We start from the raw sequence: 13,358 nt of genomic DNA, 5'->3' as shown, positions 1-13,358 counted from the left end.
ATTTAGAAATACGGTTCTTTACATTCAATTTAGTAATATATAAGAATAGCAAAATCCTGATTAAAAATAAACAATAAAAATGTGGAAAAGATGTTAACATGCACCTGTTATCATCATACTGGTCTTCCAGTATTTAAAGGGAGTTTATAAACATGGGGGAATGACTTTAAACTAAAAAAAGGGAGATTTAGATTACATGGTAGATTAGTAGGAAATTTTTTACTGAGGGAGCGGTGAGGTGCTGTAACAGGTTGCCCAGAGAGGTTGTGGATGCCTGTCCCTGGAGGTGTTTAAGGGCAGATTGGATGGGGCCCAATCTAGTACTTGATCTAGCATCTGGAAGCCCTGCCTGTGGCAGGGAGGTTGGATCTTGATGATCCTTTGATGATCTTTGTGGTCCCTTCCAACTCAAGCCAGTCTATGGTTCTGTGGTTCTGTGATTCATATAAGTTTGCCACTAGGGCAAAGTGGATGAGAAAAACAAGGTTTCTATTAATGGCATAGATTGAACCTTGCCTGCCACAGCAAAATTTTTGTGCTCCATTTAAAAGCTGAATGGCATTTAACACTCAAAGTAACAAACATTTGAGAACTACATGATAGCTATAGGCAGTATTAGACTGGCTCTTGGAAAGCAAGTTACAAATATCTTTGGCAAGAGTCTGGTTTGATCTGACAGCAATGATATTAACTTGCTATTACAACACACTGCAGTGCTAAAGCTATTTGCTAACTGTAAACAGGCTGTGAAACCTAGTAATCTGATCCTTCCTTACAGTGTTAACTCTGAATAAATAGTACTTAGAATGATGAAAATATTAAATTATTGCACTTAGAAACAATGTTGGCCAAGCAGAAGCCTCAGGCATGTCAGGTAAAGTCTTATTCAATGACTTCAAATCTTCAAAAGTACCCCATTTTCTTGACTTTCCCCTCATCTACACAGTGGAGGATATGAATGAAGGTGAACAGGAACCAGTGAGGGCTACTTTTTTAGGAAGAGAAACACTAAAAATGAATCAGAAGTTGTCCCATGGGACTCCCAAAGCTCAAAGAAACCATCACGTTGACTGAGACATCTAGAGGAAAGAGGGACTTGGTATACAGGACTTCACTTAGTGACCCCTTCCAGGCTCCTTGGCAAGCACACCTTGCTGGTATGCGCCAGAATATTGCTTTCAGGAAGCTCCTGAGACTTTGAGGACCTTCAGATGGGAAGTGTGTGGGTGAGATCTGAGAGCAAAATAACAGCCTTGCTAGGAGGGCATCTTCTGCTGCAGATAGCTTTGGCCAGTATCCCTGGCCTGGATCTCACACTCATGAGGGGAAAGTGTCTACCACAGTGTACTGTGGCAGGATACAAAGGCAAAGAAAGGCACAGGCAGATGTGCTTGAGGCACAAGAAGGTCTACAGGACAGACTGCTGATTACTATTCATTTGGCTGTGCTGTGAATGGGAGGCTGCACAGAGGAGGCTGTTTGTACAAGAGGGCTGTTACGCCCTGCTTCAGCTCGAAGGCCACCAGGAAACACCTGCACAAGACAGCCACTGTGAGAGCCTACTCCTGTCAGCAGCTATCTAGAGATTTCTGAGGCTGAAAGCATTGGCTGAGATCAAACTCCTTTGCAATGAGCCATGTGGATCTGTCATTTGTGCAACCAAAACCTGCGCAGGCACAGCACATCTTTTGGGAAGTGGCTCCATGTCACCTCTTGGGCACTGCAGCTCTGAACTGTCCCACTGAGGCTGCCCAGCCTCAGGATGCAGGAATGAAGCCTAGACATGAAAGGCCAGTTTCCTCAGCATAGCCTGTGAAGAGCAGTGAGAACTGGGAGAATATGCTGTACTTCAAGAAGGGAACAGTGATGCCATCTGTACCAATTCTCTGACAGTGATGCCCTTCAGCTAGACTGATATAGGCTAGCCATGGTCAACTCATTCAGAACTGCACACTTTCGTGCAAAACCAACATGCAGCTTCTGAATGCATTTCTGCTTCTGCATATGCTTTGAGAGTATTGCACATAACTCACTTTGTGAGTATAGCAGCACAACAAACTCTTTCCCCTCCCAGCTTCACTATTTGCTTTTTTTTTTTTTTTTTTGTATCAATTCAAAAAGCCTTTTCAACTGAATACTTGGAGAAAGCACCTATTTCATGAACTGAGTGTGTCAGTCATCAAAGATAAAAACAAGTACAACCCTAAGTTGGTTTATTAGGTATGCTTTGAGGTCCAAAGACATTATACCAGACTAGTTGATGAGAACATGACAGAAAAGTGATATCACTGTCATCAACAGCAAACACTGAAAGCAGCTTAGTAAGAAATGAGAGTTCCCAGCCGCTGCACAAATAAAAATATCATCAGGAACAAAGCAACACTTTCTTCCCTGTGCCATTTTTTCATAGCACACTTTAGTAAGCCAACTATATCAAAAGGTTTAGAGAACAATTGTGTGAGAACAATCAGGAGAGGAAGGTAAGTTTCAGGTAATGTTTGAAGAAAAACAGGGAAAAACAAGTTGCTCTGGAAGGCTGTTGCAAATAAAAGGGAGGGAAAGAAAAGGCTTTGAACTAATAGTGTAGAACAACAGAGGCTGCAGTGCCCAAAGCTGGATTAAAAGATGAGAGCCATGAACTCACGGACTCCTTTACCTTTTGGGCAAAGCTAGAAAATAGTGCTTTGAGCAGTTACTGGAATTAAAAGGTTAAATTTTTATCACCTACATCAGCATTACTGTAAAAAGGACTTTGAGGTTTAGAGCTGGGGCTTTTTGAGGATAAGTAAACATTCACACATAGATCCAGAGCCAGTGTCTGCCCCAGAGACTTCCCGGTCTACACTTAGGGCAAGAATCCAGAGCTGGAATGCAGACAGTGAGTGGCAGAAATTTTATTGTCAAAATAAGTTGTGAAATAGATAGCACCATGATAGGAGGACTGGTGATTGAAAAGTGGAAAAAAAGGTTTGCCAACATAAAGAACAAAATGTTTGCTTCCCACGTACCTGTGACCAGATCAGGAACAGAGTAAAAAGAATAAGGGAGTGGAAGAAGTGCAAGTCAGATTTGTATAAGAGAACTATAGAGAGCTTCTATAGGTGAGGTGAATAGTAAATAAAGAAAGAGCCACATCATTATTGTTCTGCCTACTGAGTTTGGGCACATATGGAAGAGGAATAACAATGCCAGAATCAAATGTACATAACAATAGTAGTTAGACTCTGGCTTGCCCTCGTCTCACTATCAGTTCATAAAGTTGTGAGACATATTTCTTGACAGATTTGATTTGAGGTAATTATTAACGGGGTTTATTATGATTACAACTGGATACCACAGTGCTACGTACTGTGTGAACAAAGGCATTTCCTGATACTAAGAGATTTATAATGACTGGAATAAAATCCTCTGTGTCTCAGTGACACATCACCATTCCAGTTTCATCAGCTAGCTACTTTTAAGTGTGACAGCAGAGATAAGTCCTGGAAGGGGATTTCAAGGAGAAAGGTGAATGTCAAGAGATCACAGTTATTTTAGGTGTGGAGTTGTGCCTCCAAAATTCTATCAGAAATATGGCAGAATGTTAGGCTTTATTCATTTGCAACCTCCTCACTAATTCCCTTTCACTTAACCTGTAGTTTAAAGCTGTTAATTTTTGGTGATTATATATGTGTACACAAACACGTACACATAAACCACCCACTCCAAGATTACTGACTACGTGTTTATCTACCTGACAGAAGATATCTTTTTCCAAGGCCTTTGGGTAAAAACAGACTGACATTTGGTGGATCTGAAGTTCAAAGCTCTGTTTGTACTTGCAGATAGAATGGAATGAGGAAAACATCTTATTTATTTTCTTTTCTACCAGGGTTTTCCTTCTCTCTCTGTTGATTTTAAATAAATCAAATGTATGACCAGAATTATATTTCGTTTTTCTGGGAGAAGAATTTGACTTCAGTCGTGGCATTTTTACTGGTATTCTGCTGTGGCCGTTTATCAACATCCAAAAGAAAGAATAGAAATCTCCTAGAAATTCTTCTCGTGCCATGCAAGAGCTGAACGAATTCAGCTCTTTTTACAGGAAAGCTCTGGTGAAGGCTCAGTGCTATTCTCTCCCTCTGATGCTGGTAATACCTGAAACTTTTCATGAAACAAAAACCTCAGAAAAATAACATCAGCTTTTCTAACCTCCCTCAGGAAGTTTTACCCTTGAATTCCCTGCTGCTTGTCCCATACGAGACCATGGCCCATCTCTGTATTTTCACACCCAGGTGGGTAGTTGCCCCAGAAATTCCCCTTCATGTCATGGGAGAGAATCCAGACGTAGAGGAGAGTAAAGCTTCCCGCACAGGACTTCACTGCACTTTCTTCCCTACTTCACAATTTATGTCATAGGGAAAAAAATAGAAGTTAAAGTAACTGCACAACGGCTACAGGATGTCCTGTTGCATTTATCTAGCTATGCAGGCAAATGACTCACTCAAAATATTTGATGATCGGAAACTATTATGTTTTTCTTTCTTTTTCACATTTCTTCCTGAGGCAAGCATTTCAACCCTGCAACATGCTTAATGGTAGATGTTTTAAAGCTGTGTGAATACAAAGAAACGCTAAGGAAACTAAGTCTGTCTCTGAAAGCTTATCGGAGGCCAGAAAAAATATTATGCGACAAAAATACATCTGTCCACATTTGAAAGCTATGTGATGCAGTAGCAAACAGCATCATCCAGATCACTGGGAAGAATCCTGCCCAAACCATATTCTTTGGTGTGGATTATATACTGCATTATTATCCTGATACTTTTTTTTCTTTTTTTCTTTTCTTCCAATAAAGAGCTGTCCATCAGTGACTACTCAACCGCAGTTCACACCATCCCTATCACCACAGCATTAACAGCTGTGGGCTGTTCCCCAGCCAGCGCTGAGCGGAAGCCATGCAAGGCTCCCATCTCTCAGCAGCCAGGCTGTGGGTAGCCAGCACGTGTCCAGAACATGGGGGTAGGGATGCCTGCTGCCTGCTTCTTCCTTTGCCGCATTTCTTCCTAATCTGCATGGGAGAGGGGGGAGCCTGAGCCCCATTCCCTGCTCTCAGGGCCGGATACGATGAGTAGAGATCAGCTATAAAGCCTCTGTTTGTGTTATGGCCTTGTATGAGAAACAATCTATCCAAAAGAGCAGAGACTGTTACAGGATGTTTCACTACAAACCATGTTTTGTGTGGTCATGTATAAGAAACAGAAAAAAAAAAAAAAAAAACCAACCCAAAAACATTACACATTTTAACCCAGGAGGAGTGAACAAAGGGTCAGAATGATGGCGAGATGATTTCGTTTGCCTTCAGAAGTTAAGATTTCTTTCATCATGTTTTCTCAGCAACCACAGATCTAGAAATTCATGTGTGACTTTGTAAGTTTGCTAAAGAAATCAAGATTTTCATGTGGTTCCTTGATTGTTATCGGCTGGAGAATGAAGAAAACATTGAATCCCATGACATTCATGAGATTGTGAGTTTTGATAGGGCTGACTGAAAGCACACATAATTATCTTGATATGCTAATGCTTATTTTTGGCAGAGAGTGGTCAGCTGTTTCTGGGTAAACTTTCTCCCTCTCTCTTTTGGTTATAAGAAGTTTTTCAGTGTTGTGCAATAGGGAAACAGATCGGAAATGGTAATTCCTGCCCCAAGGGCAAGGCTGAAAGAAGGTGGGAGGCAGAGGAACTATTTAAGCAGCTCAGTGGCTTGGCCAGACACCGAACTGTGTTTTGCCTTTCAATTGGAGCTTTAGGTCTCAACAGCATTTTCACAGAAGACTGCTGGTTTCTGCAGAGCAAGGCATAACTCATGGCTGAGTGAGAATTGCATACGTAAGACACACAAAGCCCAGATTTTAGAAAGCCCATTTATGGGCCTTTTCCAAAATAATAGCTCTCTCAGGCACAAACGCCTCATATCCAAATAAAGATTTGGTTTAATTCATGAAGGGGCTGAGGTGTCTGCTAGATTGTTTCCCATAGAATCATAGAATCACAAGGTTGGAAGTGACTTACAAGATCATCTAGTCCAACCGTCTCCTCATCACCATTGCCACCACTAGCACTAAAATCATAGATCAGTCCATTCGCAAGCACAATATATACAGGCATCTAGTTGGGTGTTACTGCTGCTTATTTCAAGGCAATAAGCAGTTTAGTACAGTGCAAAATTCAAAACTTTTATTCCACAGAGCAATGAAAGCAGATTTTACCTACTGGTTCACTGCCAGAATAAATACTACCTACTAAATGTGCTCCCATTCAGAGATTTCATCAGATCAAAGTACAACCACTGATATTGTCAAGCTTCATACTGTATTAAAAAAGGGTTCATGAATGACTGAAAAACATTTTAATTTCATTTTCAAACATGCTACTCATCGCATCTTAATGAGGTGCAATCTCTTTTTTAACAGTGGTGTGCAAGGGGGTGGTGCAGTTCTTCTGAATGCCGTGGTTTGGTCTGGGATAAAGCCTTCATTGGAAGATGGAAATGGCATTTGTGGAACTTCTGGCACCCTAAAACAGGTGTCCCTAGAACATAAAGAACAAGTGAATACTGCTTGCAGACATAGGCTTTGGTTTTTGAGTGGTCCTGCCCATGCAGGAGATAGGAGTTGAACTCAATGATTCTTGTGCATCCTTCCAGTTCAGGATGTTCTATGATTTTATGATTCAGGCTGCTCCACAGGGCAGTTATACAATGTCCCCTCCCAGGGCAGTGGGATGTTTGCACCATCGTAGGAAACTCAACAGTGGCCCAAAAGAGGCTAACACAGAAGCTGTTCATAACAGCTGGTGAGAACAAATGTGCTCCACAACAACTTGCCAAGAGATGGTAATTGCTTAGAAATGGCATTTTTATTTCAGTTATTAAAAAAAGAAAAAAAGTCAAGAAAACCTGGAGCATTCCTTTTCAAGAGATATAATTTGGTGTGAGAAAAACTAAAGGAATGACAGGGATAAGGAACAGAAAACATGGAGGCAGGCAGGGGGGATCTCTGAGACATCAGGAATTAAAATGAGGAGGTTGTAATCTATTTATAGAAAATGTGGTAACCAGCCCCAGATCTTAAAGCAATTGAGGTGGCAGAATCAAGCTCAGAATGTTAATTACTGTAACTAAAGAACGAGTATACTTATCATCTGATATAAAGCAATTTCAGAAACACCCACATTTTTTAAATAATAGTAATAATAGTAATTGGAAGCATGAACTGACAAGTCATTTGCAGCTCATTATATCGCAGCAGAGTGGAAAAACTCATACCTTTACAAAGCCCCCTTCTTATCAACCCAGCCTCCCAACAAATACACACACACAAAGGAGGTCTAAAGAGCTACTGCACAGAAGATATACCACAGACATGGGACCCAAATCATAGTGCTTCTCCTAGGTCTGATTTTTGGGATAGGGTAGAACTCAAAGCCCATACCAGTAGTTGGCTTCAGAAACACTGATTTGTCCAAACAGGTGTGTGCTTCAGTGTAAATCCAGTCAGCTGTTCTGAGCTACCTGCTTTCACTTGGATTTGCAAGAAGCTGAGGAAGACTTCATCAGATAAGGGGAAGAGGCTTTTGTCTGCCTGGCTTCCAGAAATGCTCCCACTGTCCTGTGGCAGTACCCTAATGAGATGCCAGTCCCTGTCTTAATGTTGGATTATTTAATGTTAATTTCAGTTTGGATACTAGGAAAAAAATATTCTCAGAAAGAATGCTGAGGTGTTGGAACAGGCTGCCCAGGGAGGTGCTGGAGTCACCATCTCTGGATATCCTAAAGGAATATGTAGGTGTGGCACTGAGGCACACGATTTGGTGGGCTTGGTGGTGATGGGTTGACTGTTGGACTAGAAGATCTTAGAGGTATTTTCCAACTTTGATGATTCTGTTATTCTATGTATCTTGAAAATTGATATCCAGGCCCCTCAGACTTCTCTTATTTGGGCTCATATGGGTTAAGAATAAAACTTCGAGATGTCAGAGAAGAGAATCCTGTCCTTGTGTGCCACAATCCTTGAGCCCAAAGTGACTGAAGAGCAACTTCTGCCTTGCTTATCCTTGCCCTCCTGTGTCCTGAGCAAAGGCAGATGAGGACATAGAAGTGGACATGGTCATGAGTGTCACTTTGCTGTGTTGCAGACTTCCTTGAAAGGGAAAAAGACAAATAGTTTTGCAAAGAAGCAAGAAGCAGCCAAATGCAGCCTGGATGCTGGAGGAAAAAAAAAAAAAGGCTTTATTTTCTTCCAGCTATTCTAGTCTTCACTTTATGGAATTCAAGCCTAGAATAATTTTTGTTTGCACAATGCAACCACAAAAAGAACTACACAGAAATGCCCTGTCCCCAGCCCACATTGGCATTCAGCAGCTCCAGGACACCTCATCCTGTGGCTGCCCATGGAAGGTGGCAAACAAAGGAGAAGGTAACTGGGAACATATTTGCATTCCTGATGATATTGAAATTCCCATCCAGTATAATGTACAGGGTGATCCAGTGCCTAGCTAGCCCCAGAGCTAATGAGCAGTAGTAGTAGTGTGAAGTTAGTTTTGACATCCCTCATCCCTCTTGTGTGCCCTACACAGCCAGCAGCTCAGCCACATTGAGGCCTGCAGTTTCCTCTGGCTTTGTGCACCATGGATGAGATCCACCTGGACCCTCGCCCCAATCTTTGAGTTGCTCAGAGGAGGCTCTGGAGCTTGGTTCTGACTTTGTCAGCGTTTTCCTGTGAGCTCGCACTGGGACTGCGATTTGCAGATTCCCATCTGTGGCCAGGCCATGCACAATGTGGTTACGCTTTGCTCTCTCCTTGTGTCTTTCCGGATGTCTGCCATCTGGCAGGCCCTACTCCCATTTGCAGTCCTCTCCAATGAGGGTGACGGATTTGCTTGCCACCAGCCACACAAACACACACATTGTGTGCCTGTGTGCCTCTGGCTGTGTGCCTGGCTTCTCCCAGCTATAGCATAGCCCACCCATTCTGTACATTTCAACCCTGATGCATAATCAACTTAATATACAATAATAATTCCTTCCTATTTCAAAACAATCTTGCCCTTCTTGCTACCACTTCATTAATTTATTTGGCTGAGTTGCACAATGGCTTTTCCAAGCTGCAAACATCAGCCCTATTCTCTCTGGGTATCTCTAAACTGGGTTCAATTAGGATCAAGAATACAATTTTTTTTAACATATTTTGTGGTTGCACCCCTCAGATTGCAGCATAGGCTTGGAGTGTGCAAGGTGGGATCCTGCCATGTGACACTTACCAAGGGGGTCTCCACAGCCACTGATATGCACTCATAAAAGCCCCAGTGATGGGTACTCCACAGGGGCATTGGCTCTGCCTCTATCACCCTTCTTATAGCTTTGCAATGCTTGTCCTTCCAGACAAAGCTGCAGCAAACTCTCCTTCATGCACTGATTTGAGGGTTGGAATCTGGCTTGTTGTGGTAGGAATGCAACAAGACAGAAAGAAAACTAGGAATCTCTCCTTGGCAAAGAGGAAAAGATCTGAGGCTCACTCCATCCACAGCATGAAGCAAATGTTCAACTAGAATGAAGAGGGATAAGCAAGAAGCTACGGGTTATAACCAGAAACTTAAAGACTTTCAAAACTATCTTTTAGAAACATTACTTCTTCAGTGCTTTGTGTTAAGCCATGAGAGTCTCAGCAAACACATTTTATGGTACAAGCAGCAAACTGCAGTATTCTGATCTTCTCTCATGACCAGAAAGCTAACAGTTATCACACCTCTGGCCACTGAGGTTCTGGTTTTGTTCTGCTTTTAATGAAAAACTGAACAGGAAAGGACAGTGGTGGCCTGAATAGATAGATGTTGGCTGCTTGCTGCTCTGCCTCTTTCCCACAGCTCTCTTCAGACAGTCATACAGCACTCAAAGCATTTCAGGGGCTGTGAGGAGGGATCCTGGCATCCCCCTGCCCATTCAGAACACATTAGTTATTTCTTACCCCCGTCACAGGATCCTAGGCCTATCCACTGAATCAGCTCTGGTATTTTTCTCTAACTGTAGTTTTTCTGGTGTGCTCCTGTGCTTCAGAGCATAACCTCTAATATACCTCTATTTACTTTTTATTTTTTTACTATAAATTTATTTAATATTTACTAATTACTATTTATTTATCTATTATACATCTAATAATATCAGCCTACCGTGGCTGGCACAGAGCAGTTATTGTATTTACTGCCTTCACAGTAGGCTGTGGGAAACGATCTGCTGGTGGTGATCCTGGCCCAGCCACTTAGCGTGTGCTCTCAAAAAAAAACAGGCACTGTCATCAAGGTCATCTGGCCACACTTTCAGTGAAAATGACAAATAAACCTCCCTGTGTTGACCAAAAGGCATTGCAAAAGTCACACTGCAGAAGAAGAGCAGAAAGAAACAGGCAGTGTTTGCCTGACACAGCCTGGACTCCAGCAGGAATTTGATCTTTTCTTAATAATACTTCGTGTAAGTCTCTACAAGCTGCCATGGGCATCGCTCCATCATTGCTCACTGTAGTCCTGCTGTGCAAGGCTGCAGCTTCTTCAGCACCAGCAGATTCATGGCTGCTGACAGCCATACTACCAAACACCAGCACAGGGCTGGGCACCACGTTCTTCCCTCTTCAGACTATCTGGAAAAACAGGTACCTATAAGTTGTGATCTACAAATTCTGGCTTCTTTTGTTTCTCTCCAAAGCTAGGTCCCTTCTCACTGTTAAGCTGTTGTCTGTAGTTCCTTGGAATTCCTTCTCAAGGCATTTTTGCAATTTCCCTAATTCCCCACCACTGATCATGTCTGTGAGCAACCCAAACCCTTGGATTTATTTCTTTTTAGGTTACTGGATGTCAAACAGCTGCTCACCACTGGTTCCTCCTCTGGGCTCCATCGAGATTATGAATCTTTAAGAGTACTCTGAGCCTTCTGCACCAGCACAGCTTGTTTTAAAGCTGACTGGGCTGTCAAATCAGCTAAACTGGATTTCTTCTTGGCAGACCTTGATTCTGCAGCTACTGCATCCACTTGTGAACCGCATTTCTATTTACAAATAGATGAAATGATTTCTCCACTTGGAGTGTTTATAACAGCAATAATTTTGGATTAGGTGATTGTTCGTATTAATAGTGAAATGAATGTTCTTTTCTTGAACACCTCCAGGGACTGTGAATCTCTATGTTCCTAGGCAGCCTGTTCCAAAGCCTCGCCGCCTTCTGAGAAGAATTTTTTCTTAATATCCAGCCTGAACCTTCCCTGGTGCAACTTAAGGCCATTCCCTCATCCTATTGATGTTACCTGAAGAAGAGACCAACCCTCACCTCACCACAAACTCCTTTCAGTGCGTGGTGGAGAGCGCTAAGGTCTCCCCTGAGCCTCCTCCAGACTGCACAGTCCCATCTTCCTCAGCTGCTCCCCATAGTACTTATGCTCCAGACCCCTCACAGCTTCACTGACCTTCTCTGGACAAACTCCATGGCCTCAATATCTTTCTTATAGTGAGTGGCCCAAAACTGAACACAGTACTCACAGTGTGGCCTCACCAGTGCTGAATACAGAGGAATGGTCATCTTCCTGCTCCTGCTGGCTGCACTGTTTCTGATACAAGCAAAGACTGGAGCTGGAGAAACCCCAGCCCACAAAGAAACTTGGTGGCTTTAGGAAGTCAGCCATGAGGCTGAGCTTGTTTGTGCTCTTGGGCTGTACCTGTACAAGCTCAGCCCTCCTATGCAGCCTTTCAGATTAAGCTCCTGTATGCCAGTCAAGCAAAGTGTACAATTTGCTCCTATTCAGCATAATCATAGGCTGTCCCCGTGCCTGGAACAATTTAATGAATACCTTGGGACCTATGCTGCTGTCAGATCACAATACCACCTTTCACAAAAGCTCTCACCACTGCTGCTATTGCTGGTTGTGACACTGTGAAGAACCTCCTGAGCTCCAGACAGGTATGATATCAGGTGTCTTGATATCATAAATGTGTTTATTCAAGCTGCACCAACCTGCAATAACCGCACAGAGAAATATCCTCTCTGACAGTGTTATTTCTCATATGCATTTTTAGGATAAAAGACCAGGAAAAAGTATTTTGTTATTTCCCATACAACAAAGAGTGAGCCTTTTCTCATATCCGTGTGGAATTAATGACTCTGGTGAAGCCATTGCACTGCCCTACCAAACCACAGTAGTTTCACAAGAAGGTTGCAGTGCAGTTTTGTGAAGGAGGAAGAAAATAGCTGGAGACATACAGAGACAGGAAGGACTGCGCTGTCATCAAGGCAGGCTGCCTTCAGCAGCACTTCTCCTAAGTTTGAGGAACCACAAAACCAGAGCAATTTCAGCAGGTTTTCAATGAAGTCTGCGCTACTGGGAAGTATGAGACTCTTTGGTTTTGGAACAAGGAAAGGGATGGGCCAAAACTCCATAGAGAGACTTCAGATAAGTCATTTGCTTGAGACTTGATGAGGGGCCTGGGAATGGACAGTGTCAATACTACGCCCCAAAACCCTGAGGTGCTCTTGCAGGGACATATCCTAAGGGGACGGTGACCCCTGGCTCTTACCATGCAGAAAACCAGGGCTTGGCAGGAACAGCCCGAGTACAGGATGAATCTGTGCTGTAGACTGCAGGGGTGCACTGCACAGCTTCATGCACATTCTGATGGGGAATTCCCCACACAGGGAAACTCTTGTGCAGTGAGCAGATGCTGCTCATATCGTCAGGTGCTAACTGCATCTCACATACCTTCAGGGGACACCACAGGGCCAGACTTCATGCTCAGAGCCTGTGCTGAGTGGAGATGGGAACCCAGCCCTGCAGAGCATGAGCCCTGTTTGCAGTCAGTCCTTCCGCCTGCTTCCCATGGGCTGCAGTGAGTGTGCTCACTGCTTGGGCATATCTCCAGCATGCAGCATCTAACAGCCCATCTGGTTCTGGCCATTCCTCTAGCTTCTTTCCAGCCAGCAGTCCCTTTTGCAGTCTCCCGAGTAACAAATCGTGTATTATCATCCTTATTATTATTATCACTGTGGCAGTGGTTGCTGTTGTTATTGGTATGACTTCGGGGGCATTTCTGGGACTTCAGTGAATGGAACCAGCAAAGCATCTCCACAGGGCACATGCCTGGGAAACACTCCTTACTGACCCAGTGGGCTGGAGTGCTCAGCAACTTCTCCTTCTGGCAGCTGTTACAGGAAAGTTAGCTCTGCATCAGTTTCAAGTCTGGTTTTGCAGCATTTATTCTTCTGCTGCTTCCTCCTCCCCACCTTCTTTTTGGCAATGAAATAAAAAACAAAACCAGTGTACTGTAGGCTTTCCTCAATCGAAT

At 43.2% G+C, this 13,358-nt stretch overlaps 1 long non-coding RNA gene across 1 annotated transcript; it reads left to right on the top strand.

The window, feature by feature from the left end:
- The first annotated feature begins 10,384 nt into the window (after positions 1-10,384).
- On the top strand, positions 10,385-11,158 carry LOC128090720 (uncharacterized). The gene is made up of 2 exons (XR_008211071.1): positions 10,385-10,682; positions 10,874-11,158. It is a non-coding gene; the product is annotated as an uncharacterized LOC128090720 (long non-coding RNA).
- The last annotated feature ends 2,200 nt before the right edge of the window (positions 11,159-13,358 follow it).

Source organism: Tympanuchus pallidicinctus, unplaced genomic scaffold (assembly GCF_026119805.1).
Source record: "Tympanuchus pallidicinctus isolate F22 unplaced genomic scaffold, pur_lepc_1.0 scaffold5, whole genome shotgun sequence".
Taxonomy (NCBI): domain Eukaryota; kingdom Metazoa; phylum Chordata; class Aves; order Galliformes; family Phasianidae; genus Tympanuchus; species Tympanuchus pallidicinctus.
This window is presented reverse-complemented; position numbering and strand designations above follow the sequence as displayed.